The sequence below is a fragment of the Bos grunniens genome, chromosome 6 (genome assembly GCF_055505025.1).
Source record: "Bos grunniens cultivar Pamir isolate PY7600 chromosome 6, Bosgru_T2T1.0, whole genome shotgun sequence".
In the NCBI taxonomy this organism is placed as follows: Eukaryota; Metazoa; Chordata; class Mammalia; order Artiodactyla; family Bovidae; genus Bos; species Bos grunniens.
In genome coordinates, this window is record NC_141170.1 from 26,763,241 (window position 1) to 26,781,641 (window position 18,401).

General features: G+C 38.9%; 1 protein-coding gene across 19 annotated transcripts in view; it reads right to left on the reverse strand.

The window, feature by feature from the left end:
• The window catches only part of ART3 (ADP-ribosyltransferase 3 (inactive)), a 143,217-nt gene that overhangs the window by 80,603 nt on the left and 44,213 nt on the right, over positions 1–18,401 (reverse strand). Inside the window, exon 1 of one of the 19 annotated variants that reach the window (XM_086405330.1) lies at positions 10,413–10,633. The exons of 15 other annotated variants lie outside the window; for them this stretch is intronic. The gene's annotated coding sequence lies outside the window, so the exon portion shown is untranslated. Of the gene's footprint in view, positions 1–10,412; positions 10,634–18,401 lie in introns of those variants that run through there. 3 more of the 19 variants (XM_086405325.1, XM_086405336.1, XM_086405321.1) reach the window with 3 other exon arrangements.

Consider the following 18,401-nt stretch of genomic DNA (forward strand, 5'->3'; position numbering starts at 1 on the left):
CCTTTTAAATAGTTTCTCTTGGCCCAGGGTGAAAGACAGAAATGAATTTCTCTAAACATACACATCAGCAATGATTAATTCTTAGAATAATGAAACTCAGTGAAACCATAAGTATTAACATATATATTTTACCAACTTTCAATTTCACTCAAAGATAAAATCTTTTCTTCAAAGCAGTATGTTCCTGTGGAAACCTCCACCTCTAGCAGTTACAGGAAGCTCTAGTTCAGTCTCTACCTTATCTGGTAACCAGACTCAAGTAATTAATTCATTAAAGGTCCTATCTACAGTACTCCACATGTCATAATCTTTCTTTTTTTAAGAAAACAAACAGAAATTTACAATACCATATGTAAAATAGATAGTGAATGGGAATTTGTTGTATGACTCAGGAAGGAAATGGCAACTCACTCCAGTGTTCTTGCCTGGAGAATCCCAGGGACGGGAAATGGCAACCCACTCCAGTGTTCTTGCCTGGAGAATCCCAGGGACGGGGGAGCCTGGTGGGCTGCTGTTTATGGGGTCGCACAGAGTCGGACACGACTGAAGCGACTTAGCAGCAGCAGGAAACTCAAACAGGGGCTCTGTGACAATCTAGAAGGGTGAGATGGGAGGGAGGTTCGGGAGGGAGGGGACATGGGTGTACCTATGGCTGATTCTTGTTGATGTATGACAGAAAACCACAACATTCTGTAATTTTAATCCTTCAACTAAAAAAACAATACAAACAACGCCATTGTTATTACAAGTTGGGTTTTTTAAAATATAAATAATCTCAACTCTAAGATGAAAAGGCATTTATACTAACTAAAGCATTCATGAGAGCCACAGCAGAAGCTCTTGGCTAAATTCTAAATGAAATTTGGTTCTACTTAATCTTATGGTACAGAATGTACCTTGTTCTTATGAGCAATTAGCATCCTGTTCATAAAGGTGTCCTGTCAACTATCTCAGAAGGGATTCCCTAAGTTTCCAACACAGCTGTTATCCATAATTGTCAGCATACCACAAGAAGCTTCTGAAGAGAGAAAAGAACACTGCCACAGAACAGCTTTGAATATTATGGATAAAAACCAAAATGGGCTGTTATCACTGTTTAAGAAGAAACTCTTTTCTGAAGGTTTAAAACAAACAAAAAAAAACCCTCAGTAGCAGAGACTGCCTCAGGGGAAGATACTGTGGCCTTTTTTTTGCATGTTTGAATTATTTTTAAACCACGTGTGTATATATACACATGCATATATACCACAATGAAAGCTAGTATAACACAATGGATTTCTGGATCCAGAATACCTCAGTTCAAATCCCATCTCATCCACCACCTAGCTATGGGATCACTTACTAACCATGTGACACTGGATGTGTTTCTTACTTCTCTGTATCCAATTTCATCACTTGTCAAATGGTGATAATAATAGTTCCCCTCACTGGGTTGAGAAGAATTAATGAGCTAACAGATAGAGTCTGGTGCACAGTAGGCACCATGTAAATATTAGATATCACTATTTTTAACTTTTGGAGTTAATTTTAGACTTATAGAAAGTTGCAAAAATATTCTTAGGATAAGGATAAGGAAAGGTATCCTTATCTCATCACTTCCCTTCCCCTAATGCTAACATCTTATATTACCATACCAGAATTTTCAAGAACAGGAAACAGACATTGGTACAATTTTGTTAACAAAATGACAGATTTTAAATTCCACCAATTCTTCCACTAATATTCTTTTTCTAAGATCCTGTCCAGGACCCATACTAAGTCAGTTATTTCTACTTAGTTTCCAAATGGGACAGCTTCTCCTTGCAGACACAAACTTAACCCATGATCAAAGTAAATATCACTACTTTACTAGTAGTAAAAGTCTTATGTTTATGACTCTTTACTAGTCATAAAACATATCAACAATATAAGCTCCTTGATATGATACACTAAACAGGACATAATAGCATTTGTTTGTTTTCTTGCCAAAAATGCATAACTTCATTCCAGTTATGAGAAAATAGAAGATAAGCCAAAACTGAGAAACATTCTATAAAATAACTGATAAGCATGCTTCACAAGTATCACTATTATTTAACTTTTTAAAAATTAAAAGTAAATTATCTTTTTAAATCAATATCTATAAGTCACGATAACATCCCAAAGTCTGGGTAACTTTTCTTTAATTCTAATTTGCAGGTAGTTCCCCACTTATCTACGGAACCTAATTCATCTGAAGACCCATTATTTTCCACCAAGATGATTTTCTTCATGACAGAGCCTGTATTTCAAGTTCATTAAGAGGTAACTCTACTTTAGCAGGCTACCTTATAAACCTAACTAACCTAATATATATCATTTTTCTAGGGAGAAATGTATTATAGGTCTCAATTAGAAATGTCAGGAATACATCTCTTTCCCTTATTCACTCTGTCCCCAACATGATGGGCAACAGGAACTCTGCCTCTTTCCTGGTCTATCTGAATACATCCAGCACACCCTTGGTGGTGCTGGTTTAGTTGCTCAGTCAGGACTGACTCTTGCGACCCCAAGGACTGTAGCCCACCAGGCTCCTCTGTCCATGGGATTTCTCTTTACTCTACCACTACTAAACAACAATGCTGGCTCTTGGCAATTCCCAGGACCACTCCCCTTTTACTCTAAAACTGCTTCTCTTTTCCCTTTCCCTAATTCTTGGACTTCTGGCAATTTAAGACATTTCTGGAGCCCTCAGGTTTGGCAATATGTTCACATGCTTCTCTTCTGAGGCTATCCAGACTCAGGCCTGGACTCTACACATTCCTCAGATTTTGAGAAGATGCCACAGGTATAAGTTAAACTTACTAGTGCCTCCACTAGTTTAACTCTTACAGAGCTCCATCTACTAGCTGGGCTGATCCTTGGTATTCTCCCAAATATGTAAATTCAGACTTAGAGATTCCAGAAGGGACGTGGGATGAGGGGAGGTACCAACTAGTACTCTAGAAAGGGTTAAGAATGTAGGCTAGAAAAAAACTGTTAGTGGAATGGAGGGATGGGAACAAGAGAGCAGGGCTGTAATAGTACCAGTGTCATAAAATAGTTTCCTTGCCCTATTCCATCCTTCCCTGTTTTTCCCAGAAGGCTGTAAGGTCTTCATATGGTACAAATTCCCAGGGACAGGGACTGCTGGCTGCCTAGTGCACTGACATCGACTATTGTCTCCAACCAGAGTTTCTGTCCATATCAGCTAATTGTAAAAAAGAATACAGACTTCTCAGAAGCAGGAAGCGTAACTCCAAAACTTGAAAACATCAGAGAACTCCTGGGAACTCCAGGGAACATTAATAGACAAGAGCTCATCCAAAATCCTCCACCCAACCTGAAACCAACCTCCACCCAAGAGCCAACAAGTTCCAGAGCAAGACATACCACACTAATTCTCTAGTAAAGCAGGAACACAGCCCTGAGCATTAAAAGACAGGCTGCCCAAAGCCATACCAAACCCACAGACACCCAAAACTCACTACTGGACACTTCATTGCACTCCAGAGAGAAGAGATCCAGCTCCACCCACCAGAACACCAACGCAAGCTCCCCTAACCAGGAAACCTTGACAAGCCACTGGTCCAACCCCACCCACAGAGAGCAGGCTCCACAATAAGGAGGAACCACAAACTTCCAGCTTACAGAAAGGGCACCCCAAACAGAGCAATCTAAACAAAATGAAAAGGCAGAGAAATTTTCAGCAGGTAAAGGAACATGATAAATGCCCACCAAACCAAACAAAAGAGGAGGAGATAGGGAGTCTACCTGAAAAAGAATTCAGAATAATGATAGTAAAGATGATGCAAAATCTTGAAAACAAAATGGAGTTACAGATAAATAGATTAGAGACAAGGATTGAGAAGATGCAAGAAATGTTTAACAAGGACCTAGAAGAAATAAAGAAGTCAATCAATAACAAATAATACAATAACTGAGATCAAAAGCACTCTGGAGGGAGCCAACAATAGAATAACCGAGGGAGGAAGATAAGTGAGGTGGAAGATAGAATGCTGGAAATAAATGAAGCAGAGAGGAAGAAAGAAAAAAGAATTAAAAGAAATGAGGACAACCTCAAAGACCTCTGGGACAATGTTAAATGCCCCAACATTCAAATCATAGGGGTCCCAGAAGAAGAAGACAAAAAGAAAGGGCATGAAAAAATACTTGAGGAGATAACAGATGAAAACTTCTTTAAAATGGGGGAAGGAAATAGCCATCCCAGTCCAAGAAACCCAGAGAGTCCCAAACAGGATAAACCCAAGGTGAAACACCCCAAGACACATATTAATAAAACTAACAAAGATCAAACACAAAGAGCAAATATGAAAAGCAGAAAGGGAAAAGCAACAAGTAACACACAAGGGGATCCCCATAAGAATAACAGCTGATCTTTCAAGAGACTCTTCAGGCCAGAAGGGAATGGCAGGACATACTTAAAGTGATGAAACAGAAAAACCTACAACCCAGATTACTATACCCAGCAAGGATCTCATTCAAATATGAAGGAGAAATCAAAAGCTTTACAGACAAGCAAAACCTGAGAGAATTCAGCACCACCAAACCAGCTCTTTAACAAATGCTAAAGGATCATCTCTAGACAGGGAACACAGAAAAGGTTTATAAACTTGAACCCAAAACAACAAAGTAAATGGCAACGGGATCATACTTATCAATAATTACCTTAAATGTAAATGGGTTGAATGTCCCAACCAAAAGACAAAGACTGACTGAATGGATACAAAAACAAGACCCCTATATATGCTGTCTACAAGAGACCTACCTCAAACCAAGGGACACATATAGACTGAAAATGAAGGGATGGAAAAAGATATTTCATGCAAATGGAGACCAAAATAAAGCAGGAATAGCAATACTCTTTTCAGATAAAATACTTTGAAATAAAGGCCAAGAAAAGAGACAAAGAAGGACACTACCTAATGATCAAAGGATCAATCCAAGAAGAATACATAACAATTATAAATAAATATGCACCCAACATAGGAGCACCTCACTATGTAAGGCAAATGCAAACAGTATGAAAGGGGAAATTAACAGTAACACAATAATAGTGGGAGACTTTAATACCCCACTCATACCTATGGATAGATCAACCAAATAGAAAATTAGCAAGGAAACACAAACTTTAAATGATACAATGGCCCAGTTAGACCTAACTGATATCCATAGGACATTTCACCCCATAACAATGAATTTCACAAGTGCACACAGAACATTTTCCAGGATAGATCACATCCTGGGCCATAAATCTAGCCTTAGTAAATTAAAAAAAACTGAAATCATTTCAAGCATCTTTTCTGATCACAATGCGGTAAGATTAGATGTCAACTACAGGAAAAAAACTATTAAAAATACAAATCTTTGGAGGCTAAATAACACGCTTCTGAATAACCAACAAAGCATGAAAGAAATCAAAAAGGAAATCAAAATATGCCTAGAAACAAATGAAAATGAAAACATGACAACCCAAAACCTATGGGATTCACTAAAAAGCAATGCTAAGAGGAAGGTTTACAGCATTACAAGCTTACCTCAAGAAACAAGAGAAAAATCAAATAAATAACCTAACTTTACACCTAAAGCAACTAGAAAAAGAAGAAATGAAGAACCCCAGGGTTAGTAGAAGGAAAAAAATCATAAAAATTAGGCAGAAATAAATGAAAAAGAAACAAAGGAGACCATAGCATATATCAACAAAACTAAAAGCTGGTTCTTTGAGAAGATAAATAAAAGAAACAAACCATTAGCCAGACTCATCAAGAAAAAATGGGGAAAAAAATCCAACAAAATTAGAAATGAAAATGGAGAAATCAAAACAGACAATACAGAAATACAAAGGATCATAAGAGACTACTATCAGCAACTGCTGCTAAGTCACTTCAGTCGTGTCCGACTTTGTGTGACCCCATAGACGGCAGCCCACCAGGCTCCTCTGTCCCTGGGATTCTTCAGGCAAGAACACTGGAGTGGGTTGCCATTTCCTTCTCCAATGCATGAAACTGAAAAGTGAAAGTGAAGTCGCTCAGTCATGTCTGACTCTTAGTGACGCCATGGACTGCAGCCTTCCAGGCTCCTCCGTCCATGGGATTTTCCAGGCAAGAGAACTGGAGTGGGGTGCCATTGCCTTCTCCACTATCAGCAACTATATGCCAATAAAATGGACAAGTTGGAAGAAATGAATGAATTCTTAGAAGAGCATAACCTTACAAAACTGAACCAGGAAGCAACAGAAAATCTTAACAGACCCATCACAAGTACAGAAATTGAAACTATAATCAAAAATCTTCCAACAAACAAAAGCCCAGGACCAGATGGCTTCACGGCTGAATTCTACCAAAAATTTAGAGAAGCTAACACCTATTCTATTCAAACTCTTCCAGAAAATTGCAAAGGAAAGTAAACTGCCAAACTCATTCTATGAGCCCACGATCACCCTAATACCAAAACCAGACAAAGATGCCACAAAAAAAGAAAATTACAGGCCAATATCACTGATGAACACAGATGCAAAAATCCTCAACAAAATTCTAGTAAACAGAATCCAACAACATATTAAAAAGATCATACATCATGACCAAGTGGGCTTTATCCCAGGGATGCAAGGATTCTTCAATATTCGCAAATCAATCAATGTGATATACCACATCAACAAATTGAAGGATAAAACCATACGATTACCTCAATAGATGCAGAGAAAGCCTTTGACAAAATTCAACATCCATTTATGATAAAAACTCTCCAGAAAGCAGGCATAGAAGGAACATACCTCAACATAATAAAAGCTATAAATGATAAACCCACAGCAAACATTATCCTCAATGGTGAAAAATTGAAAGCATTTCCCCTAAAGTCAGGAACAAGACAAGGATGCCCACTCTCACCACTACTATTCAACAAAGTTTTGGAAGTTTTAGCCAGAGCAATCAGAGAAGAAAAAGAAATAAAAGGAATCCAAATTTGAAAAGAAGTAAAACTATCACTGTTTGCAGATGATATGATCCTCTATATAGAAAACCCTAAAGACACCACCAGAAAATTACTAGAGCTAATCAGTGAATACTTATAGTAAACTTTCAGGATATAAAATTAATACAGAGGAATCCCTTGCCTTCCTGTACACCAACAATGAGAAAATATAAAGAGAAATGAAGGAAACAATCCCATTCACCATTGCAACGAAAAGAATAAAATAATTAGGAATAAATCTACCTAAAGAAACAAAAGACCTATATATAGAAAACTATAAAACACTGGTGAAAGAAATAAAAATGATACAAATAGATGGAGAAATATACCATGTTCATGGATCAGAAGAATCAACTTAGTGAAAATGAGTATACTACCCAAAGCAATCTATAGATTCAGTGCAATCCCTATCAAGCTACCAATGGTATTTTTCACAGAACTAGAACAAATAATCTCACAATTTTTATGGAAATACAAAAAACTTCGAATAGCCAAAGCAATCTTGAGAAAGAAGAATGGAACTGGAGGAATCAACCTGCCTGACTTCAGGCTCTACTACAAAGCTATAGTCATCAACACAGTATGGTACTGGCACAAAGACAGAAATATAGATCAATGGAACAAAACAGAAAGCCCAGAGGTCCGACTCTGTGCGACCCCATAGACGGCAGCCCACCAGGCTCCCGTCCCTGGGATTCTCCAGGCAAGAACACTGGAGTGGGTTGCCATTTCCTTCTCCAATGAATGAAAGTGAAAAGTGAAAGTGAAGTTGCTCAGTTGTGTCTGACTCTTCGCGACCCCATGGACTGCAGTGCACCAGGCTCCTCCATCCATGCGATTTTCCAGGCAAGAGTACTGGGGTGGGTTGCCATTGCCTTCTCCATGGACACCTTATCGTTGACAAAGGAGGCAAAATATATAATGGAGAAAAGACAATCTCTTTAACAAGTGGTGCTGGGAAAACTCATCAACCACCTATTAAAGAATGAAACTAGAATACTTTCTAACACCATATATATAAATAAAATGGATTAAAGCCCTAAATGTAAGACCAGAAACTATAAAACTCCTAGAGGAAAACATAGGCAAAACACTCTCTGACATAAATCACAGCATGATCCTCTATGATCCACCTCCCAGAGTAATGGAAATAAAAGCAAAAATAAACAAATGGGACCTAATTAAACTTAAAAGCTTTTGCATAACAAAGGAAACTATAAGCAAGGTGAAAAGACAGCCTTCAGGGTGGGAGAAAATAATAGCAAATGAAGCAACCGACAAAGAATTAGTCTCAAAAATATACAAACAGTTCATGGAGCTCAATACCAGAAAAATAAATGACCCAATCAAATATGGGCCAAAGAACTAAACAGACATTTCTCCAAAGAAGACATACAGATGGATAACAAACATGAAAAAAATCTCAACATCACTCATTATCAGACAAATGCAAAGCAAAACCACAATGAGGTAACATCTCACAACTGTCAGAATGGCTGCTATCAAAAAGTCTATAAACAATAAATGCTGGAGAGGATGTGGAGAAAAGGGAATCCTCTTACCCTGTTGGTAGGAATGCAAACTAGTACAGCCACTATGGAGAACAGTGTGGAGATTCCTTAAAAAACTGAAAATAGAACTGCCACACGACCCAGCAATCCCACTGCTGGGCATACACACTGAGGAAATCAGAACTGAAAGAGACACGTGTACCCCAGTGTTCATCACAGCACTGTTAACAATAGCTATGAAATGGAAGCAACCTAGATGCCTATTGGCAGACGAATGGATAAGAAAGTTGTGGTATTTATACATAATGGAATATTACCCAGCTATTAATAAGAACACATTTGAATCAGTTCTATTGAGGTGGATGAAACTGGAGCCTATTATAGAGAGTGAAGTAAGCCAGAAAGAAAAACACCAATACAGTATATTAACTCATATATATATGGAATTTAGAAAGATTGTAACAACAGCCCTATATGTGAGACAGCAAAAGAGACACAGATATAAACAACAGACTTTTGGACTCCGTGGGAGAAGGTGAGGGTGGCATGATTTGAGAGAACAGCACTGAAACATGTATATTACCATATGTGAAACAGATCACCAGTCCAAGTTTGATGCATGAAACAGGGCACTCAAAGCTGATGCACTGGGACAGCCCATAGGGACGGGATGGGGAGGGAGGGGGGGAGTGGGGTTTGGGATAGGAGACACATGTACACCCGTGGTTGATTCATGTCAATGTACGGCAAAAGCCACCACAATACTGTAAAGCAATTAGTCTCCAATTAAAAATAATTAATTAATTAAAAAAAGAATACAGGCTTCTTCCCTTTTTCTCTTTTCTTGGAATAAGCCAAGTTTTCTAATGGTTACTACTACTAGTCATGATGGGAAAATAAGAGTAAAAACATTACTAACAAAAGTTACGTTTTAAGAAGTCACAATAATCATTCTCCTGGTATTCAATGAAATATAAATTAAATGGGGTTCTAGACTTTCTCAAGGTTTCCTGATTTCTCTCACCAGAAACCTCAGATTCTATTTATATCCTGAATTGTTCCATACTTAGTCCTCTACTCCAATACTCTTGAACTTTCTATTGTCTAGGGAGGTCTGGATCTGGAGTTACACAGTCAAACCTCAGAGGTTGCCTTTCACTTCCCTGTTTCATCACAGAAGAAAGAATTCGAGTAGGCTTTTTCACTGCTGCTGTCCCTTGACTCTAGTACTTATTAAATGTGTTAAATGACTAGGAAGAGTTACATAATTTGTGGGATGTAACTCTTCTAAACTACCTTTAAAAAGAAGACACTGGTGCTCTTACAGAATTACTGCAAGGACTAGTGAGACACTAGGTGCGACACCTGGCACGTGGCAGGCACCCGACAAGTGACGACAATTACACGGTCTCCATCACCGCCCCGCTACCTCCAGCTGGCACGGGTGCGAGGTTGAGAGGGAGGAGGCCAGAGCTGAGGAGCGAGCTGTTTCCCTCACCACACCTCTTACTGCTCACCTACCCACATATTAAAAGACTACAGAAGCAAGAAGCATGGAAAGTAAGCTAGATTACTTTTGTTGGCTTTTTATTAAAAAGGGAAATAGCATTCAGCATAATCTATAAAATAAAGACAATACACAGCCTATCTAAATATTTTTAAGTGTTGTTCTTGTTTTGACTCCAAGACATTAATTTATTCTAAGTATCAAGATAATATAAGAAATAAAATATCTGCACTAAAAAAGGTCCTTCCAATTCTTTTTTCACATTCCTCATTTTATCTCCTATTTAAAACATTACATTTAAAGTTTAAATTGGCAAGCCATGTGTACTGAAATACTTCTTACAAATCACCATTTTAGATATCCTATTTCTAAACAACACAAACAAATCCAGTGCAACTTCATACCTTACATACATAGCTCCTCTAACATTCACATGCAGGACTCATTTCTCCAGGCAAGATCTTTTCGTGCACACTCTTTCCAACTAGCTCTGAAATAATATCTGCCAGATCTGTTCTTTCCTCTCCTTCAGCTTTTCTGAGTAGCAGAAAACCTGAACTAATGATAATAAGGGAGACTACTGCACAATTTTTCTTCCTCTTATTGAATCAAGCTTCTTTCAGTTAGTTGTTTGTAAAGTTGCTCATCGCTAATCTCTCACATGTTTCTATCCCCTAACAATAAGCATGTTGTTTTCCAACTTGGAAAATTAACATGAACGTCCACATTGACCTGGCAGTTGTAGATTGCAGTCATTTTCCAGGCGGCCAATTTAAGGCCATGAATAGAGATGCCTTTGTTGTGAGAAAAATGATTTCTTTGAAGTTTATGGCGATGCTGAAGCTGCTTTATACAACCCACTGGTCCTGGCTCAAATAGCAGCAAACATTCTGTGAGGAGTACAGAGGACATGGAAAAGAGGGTTGATAATCTGTTCAGTGAGATAACAGAATTTCTCTGTCTTCTAAATTTCAACATATGAGGTCTTAAAATCATACCTAAAATACTAAAGGAAAGCAATTCACTTTCAAACCCATGTTCTTTGTTTCCTTCTGAATTATCTGACACTTAACTAAACTTTGGAGAAGGCAATGGCACCCCACTCCAGTACTCCTGCCTGGAAAATCCCATGGATGGAGGAGCCTGGTAGGCTGCAATCCATGGGGTCGCTGAGGGTCGGACATGACTGAGCAACTTCACTTTCACTTTTCACTTTCATGCATTGGAGAAGGAAATGGCAACCCACTCCAGTGTTCTTGCCTGGAGAATCCCAGGGACGGGGGAGCCTGGTGGGCTGCCATCTATGGGGTCACACAGAGTCGGACATGACTGAAGTGACTTAGCAGTAGCAGTAGCAGTAACTATACTTTAATAAAATCAACTTGGCAAAAAGTAACATTTCAAGGCAAGTAAATTTGGTTCTACATAAAACAAACAGGTTGAAAAAAGTGAATAATGGTTGTTATTTCATAACTCTTCCTTCCTCAAAGGTAAAACATTAAATTTCCTTTTCAGAAGAATGGTAGATTGAAATCTTAACTTATTTCCAAGAAAATGAAAGAGTTACAGTTTAATAAATCACCTGCAGCTTAGCTGTTCCAGGAAACCCTTTCCTTTGCAATAAATCTAATTAAGATAATGGGAAGCCATCCAACTCCAGGAACAAGATACAGGTAGCCTGTGTCTGACCAGCACAAATAGACACAGATAAAAAGCAAAATAAACTGAACTGACAGTAACTTTGAAATCTTCAATCCCTGAAAGCTAAAAGCTCTTTTTTTTTTTTCTTTTTGTGCTCATCTTTTAGAGTACCAATAACTGTCTCTCCTTTAACATCAGAAATTTGGTAGAATTCAGTCATCTTTCACACAAGGTGCATCAGGTTCTGATTCCTTCTATCATTCTGAAAAGGAGAGGAAAAGTAGATGGCTAGCGGTGGGTCAGCTGGGTCAGTATGGAGATGGAGGCCACTGAAAACTGGCCCTTCTTTTGTGCGTGTATTTGAGACTGCAATGTTTGGGGCAGTGCATATCACAGATGAAATCATCCTTATGAAATGTGAGTTCTTGTACATCTCACTCACAAATACCAGATTACATTACACTACATTTTGAAAATGTCTTATGTCAAAGTCCCAGAAGGAGACTAAGTATAAGCTCAGAAAAATCCTTTTCAAAATTCATTATTTCTGTGGAATGCTTTCAAATAGCAATAAAATATACACTACTCCTTAATGCCATAATGATTTTTTTATTGTCTATACCATTTTTCCCAAAATTTAATTTGGAAAAAATACAGTCTTGCCCAGTGCCTAATAGCTGCCTTGAATATAGCCAGCAGGATCTTCTGATTTCTGGAAAAGGTATTTATTAATGTTAAAGGAAAATCACAGAAGTAGAATTCCATTAAGGGTTTCTGAAAAAATCCACTGGCAGCTCCCTAAATGCCTTCAGTTCAGTTCAGTTCAGTTCAGTCGCTCAGTCGTGTCCGACTCTTTGCAACCCCATGAATCACAGCACGCCAGGCCTCCCTGTCCATCATCCATTCCCCTTAATCCCTCTATGAAAGAGCATCAGGTTTTGTACTACTGTACTTTTAAGAGTTAAGGACTCTACATCAATCTGTTCAACCTATTCACATTATTTTAGGTGCCTATCACATGTGTGGCAACCTCTACCCTAGGAGTGAGTCATCTTTCTATAAACTCAAAACAACAGGATTCTGTTACATAATGCATGCATGGTAAGTCATTTCAGTCATGTCTGACTCTGTGCGACCCTATGGACTGCACAGGCTCCACTGTGAGTGGGATTCTCAGGCAAGAATACTGGAGTGGGTTGCTGTGGCATTCTCCAGGGATCTTTTTGATCCAGGGATGGAACCTGAGTCTAACCTGCATTGGCAGGTGGGTCCTTTACCACTAGCACCACCTGGGAAGCCCTCTGTTACATTATACTGCTTTATAATAAATGAGAACTGTTCTATTTCTAACCCACTTTTCATTAATTTAACTAGCAAAACAGTCTTAATTTTTTCTGCAAACAATATGTTATTCAAAGACTTAATGAATGCTGAGTTGGGAATTATTTTTAACTGCCTTGCACTAATCTCTCCCCATTTGAAAACACTTTAAAACTCTATATTAATTGCATAATTGATAATCATAATTAAAACTTCATATGAATCACAGATTATAGAACTGTTATGCTGCAAAGTTTTTTGGAAATTAATCGTAAGAACTACATTCAGGGATTCTCCTTCAAATTCAAATGGAAACTTGTTTGAATGGATGAACTTAAAATAGTTCAATTCCAGAAACAACAACAACAACAAAATGGCAAACACTACTACAAACAGAGAGAATGAAGTTTAATCTTTGTCTTGCTTAATCAAAGAGAAGACACAATGAGATATAACCACTTAGTGAAGAGAGAAAGAACAAAAGGACCAGGAAGATTTAGAGAAGTTTCTAAAACAAACTAAAAAAATTTTAAAAAGCATAGTATCTCTTCTTAGCTCTATCCCCATCTTTATTTAAAATATAATATCAAGGTAGTATAATATGCTAAATGAATAACTAGACAAGTACTGTCCACATTCAAGGTCAGGAGGGGCGGCTGTGAGGAGATATCCCTCGTCCAAGGTAAGGAGCAGCGGCTGCTTTGCTGGAGCAGCCATGAAGAGATATCCCACGTCCAAGGTAAGAGAAACCCAAGTAAGACAGTAGGTGTTGCAAGAGGACATCAGAGGGCAGACACACGGAAACCATAGTCACAGAAAACTAGCCAATATGATCACATGGACCACAGCCTGGTCTAACTCAATGAAACTAAGCCATGCCATGTGGAGCCACCCAAGACAGATGGGTCATGGTAGAGAGGTCTGTCAGAATGTGGTCCACTGGAGAAGGGAATGGCAAACCACTTCAGTATTCTTGCCATGAGAACCCCATGAACAGTATGAAAGGCAAAATGATAGGATACTGAAAGAGGACACCCTGGTCGGTAGGTGTCCAATATGTTACTGGAGATCAATGGAGAAATAACTCCAGAAAGAATGAACGGATGGAGCCAAAGCAAAAACAACACCCAGTTGTGGATGTGACTGGTGATAGAAGCAAGGTCCGATGCTGTAAAGAGCAATATTGCATAGGAACCTGGAATGTTAGGTCCATGAATCAAGACAAATTGGAAGTGGTCAAACAAGAGATGGCAAGAGTGAACGTTGACATTCTAGGAATCAGCAAACTAAAATGGACTGCAATGGGTGAATTTAACTCAAGATGACCATTGTATCTACTACTGCAGGCAGGAATCCGTTAGAAATAATGGAGTAGCCATCATGGTCAACAAGAGAGTCCAAAATGCAGTACTTGGATGCAATCTCAAAAACGACAGAATGATCTCTGTTCTTTTCTAAGGCAAACCATTCAATATCACAGTAATCCAAGTCTATGCCCCAACCAGTAACACTGAAAAAGCTGAAGTTGAATGGTTCCATGAAGACCTACAAGACCTTTTAGAACTAACACCCAAAAAAGGTGTCCTTTTCATTATAGGGGACTGGAATGCAAAAGTAGGAAGTCAAGAAACACCTGGAGTAACAGGCAAATTTGGCCTTGGAATACAGAATGAAGCAGGGCAAAGACTAATAGAGCTTTGCCAAGAGAACCCACTGGTCATAGCAAACACCCTCTTCCAACAACACAAGAGAAGACTCTACACATAGACATCACCAGATGGTCAACACGAAATCAGACTGATTATATTCTTTGCAGCCAAAGATGGAGAAGCTCTATACAGTCAGCAAAAACAAGACTGGGAGCTGACTGTGGCTCAGATCATGAACTCCTTGTTGCCAAATTCAGACTTAAATTGAAGAAAGTAGGGAAAACCACTAGACCATTCAGGTATGACCTAAATCAAATCCCTTATGATTATACAGTGGAAGTGAGAAATAGATTTAAGGGACTAGATCTGATAGAGTGCCTGATGAACTATGGACGGAGGTTCGTGACACTGTACAGGAGACAGGGATCAAGACCATCCCCATGGAAAAGAAATGTGAAAAAGCAAAATGGCTGTCTGAGGAGGCCTTACAAATAGCTATGAAATGAAGAGAAGCATAAAGCAAAGGAGAAAAGGAAAGATATTCCCATTTGAATGCAGAGTTCTGAAGAATAGCAAGGAGAGATAAGAAAGCCTTTCTCAGCGATCAATGCAAAGAAATAGAGGAAAACAATAGAATGGAAAAGACTGGAGATCTCTTCAAGAAAATTAGAGATACCAAGGGAACATTTCATGCAAAGATAGACTCAATAAAGGACAGAAATGGAATGGACCCACAGAAGCAGAAGATATTAAGAGGAGGTGGCAAGAATACACAGAAGAACTGTACAAAAAAGATCTTCATGATCTAGATAATCACGATGGTGTGATCACTTACCTAGAGCCAGACATCCTGGAATGTGAAGTCAAGTGGGCCTTAGAAAGCATCACTACGAACAAAGCTAGTGGAGGTGATGGAATTCCAGTTGAGCTATTTCAAATCCTGAAAGATGATGCTGTGAAAGTGCTGCACTCAATATGCCAGCAAATTTGGAAAACTCACCAGTGGCCACAGGACTGGAAAAGGTCAGTTTTCATTCCAATCCTAAAGAAAGGCAATGCCAAAGAATGCTCAAATTACCACACAATTGCACTCATCTCACACGCTAGTAAAGTAATGCTCAAAATTCTCCAAGCCAGGCTTCAGCAATATGTGAACCGTGAACTTCCAGATGTTCAAGCTGGTTTTAGAAAAGGCAGAGGAACCAGAGATCAAATTGCCAACATCTGCTGGATCAAGGAAAAAGCAAGAGAGTTCCAGAAAAACATCTATTTCTGCTTTCTTGACTATGCCAAAGCCTTTGACTATGTGGATCACAATAAATTGTGGAAAATTCTGAAAGAGATGGGAATACCAGACCACCTGACCTGCCTCTTGAGAAACCTGTATGCAGGTCAGGAAGCAACAGTTAGAACCGGACATGAAAAAACAGACTGGTTCCAAATAGGAAAACGAGAATGTAAAGGCTGTATATTGTCACCCTGCTTATTTAACTTATATGAGAGTACATCATGAGAAACCCTGGGCTGGAAGAAGCACAAGCTGGAATCAAGATTGCCGGGAGAAATATCAATAACCTCAGATATGCAGATGACACCACCCTTATGGCAGAAAGTGAAGAGGAACTAAAAAGCCTCTTGATGAAAGTGAAAGAGGAGAGTGAAAAAGTTGGCTTCAAGCTCAACATTCAGAAAACTAAGATCATGGCATCTGGTCCCATCACTTCATGGGAAATAGATGGGGAAACAGTGGAAACAGTGTCAGACTTTATTTTTTGGGGCTCCCAGATCACTGGAGATGGTGATTGCAGCCATGAAATTAAAAGACGCTACTCCTTGGAAGGAAAGTTATGACCAACCTAGCTAGCACATTCAAAAGCAGAGAAATTGCTTTGTCAACAAAGGTTCGTCTAGTCAAGGCTAGGGTTTTACCAGTGGTCATGTATGGATGTGAGAGTTTCTGTGAAGAAAGCTGAGCGCCGAAGAATTGATGCTTTTGAACTGTGGTGTTGGAGAAGATTCTTGAGAGTTCCTTGGACTGCAAGGAGATCCAACCTGTCCATTCTAAAGGAGATCAGTCCTAGGTGTTCTTTGAAAGGAATTGATGCTGAAGCTGAAACTCCAGTACTTTGGCCACCTCATGTGAAGAGTTGACTCATTGGAAAAGATTCTGATGCTGGAAGGGATTGGGGGCAGGAGGAGAAGGGGACGACAGAGGATGAGAGAACTGGATGGCATCACCGACTCGATGGACATGAGTTTGAGTGAACTCCAGGAGTTGGTGATGGACAGGGAGGCCTGGCGTGCTGCGATTCATGGGGTCACAAAGACTCGGACACGACTGAGCAACTGAACTGAACTGAAACACATGTGGCTACTAAGCATCTGAAATGTGGTTAGTCCAATTTAAAAGTGTAGTACACAATAGAGTATTACTCAGCCATTAAAAAGAATACATTTGAATCAGTTCTAATGAGGTGGATGAAACTGGAGCCTATTATACAGAGTGAAGCCAGAAAGAAAAACACCAATACAGTATACTAACACCTATATATGGAATTTAGAAAGATGATAACGATAACCCTGTATGAGAGACAGAAAAAGAGACACATGTATAGAACAGTCTTTTGGACTCTGTGGGAGAGGGAGAGGGTGGGATAATTTGGGAGAACGGCATTGAAACATGTAGAATATCATATATGAAACAAATCACCAGTCCAGGTTCGATGCATGATACTGGATGCTTGGGGCTGGTGCACTGGGATGACCCAGAGAGATGGTATGCGGAGGGAGGTGGGAGTGGGGTTCAGGATGGGGAACACGTGTACACCCATGGCAGATGCATATTGATGTATGGCAAAATCAATACAATATTGTAAAGTAATTAGCCTCCAGTTAAAATAAATAAATTTATATTTAAAAATAAATAATAGTACTAAAAAAATTAAAATCTTAATGATTTTATAATGGTTACACCTTGAAATGATAATCTTTCATGTTTTAAAATAAAAATATTATTAAAATTAATGTCACCTATTTCCTTTTACTCCTTAAATGTAGCTACTAAAGATAATAATCTGGCAGTCCTGTGGTTCAGTGAGTAAAGAACCTGACTGCAATGCAGGAGACACCAGAGATATGGGTTCAATCCTGAGTCAGGAACTTCCCCTGGAGGAGGGCACGGCAACCCACTTCGGTATTCTTGCCTGGAGAATCCCATGGACAGGGGAGCCTGGCGGGCTACAGTCCATGGGTCACAACGAGTCGGACACGACAGAAGCAACTGAGCACAGCACCAGTGGTTAGGACTCTGTACTTCCACTGGAAGAGACCTGAGTTCAATCCCTGGTCAGAGTACTAGGACCACATAAGCTGCACAACAAGGCCAAAAAAATAAAGAGAAAAAAAATGTTTTAAATGTGGCTACTAGAATATTTAAAATTAAGTATGTGGTTAATCATTATACTTCTAGATAAAGCTAGACAAGACAGTAAATGCTATAAAGCCAGAAGAAATCAAGGTATTAAAGAAAACTTTATGAAGATATCAAAACTTAAGGAAAGGATTCAGGAAAGCTGAGGAAAGTACATTCCATCTTAAAGGAACTATATTATATGACAGAAATAAGAGGGATCTCTCAAACTCACTAGAGAAGGGGATGTTCTCAAAGAATTAATCCTCCTCATGTGATAATAGAAAGTGTTTAGGTCATAAAAAGTCATAGGGTTAAAGACACATTTAAAGAACACATTTGAAATTAGGCAGACTGCCTTCTACAATAAATTA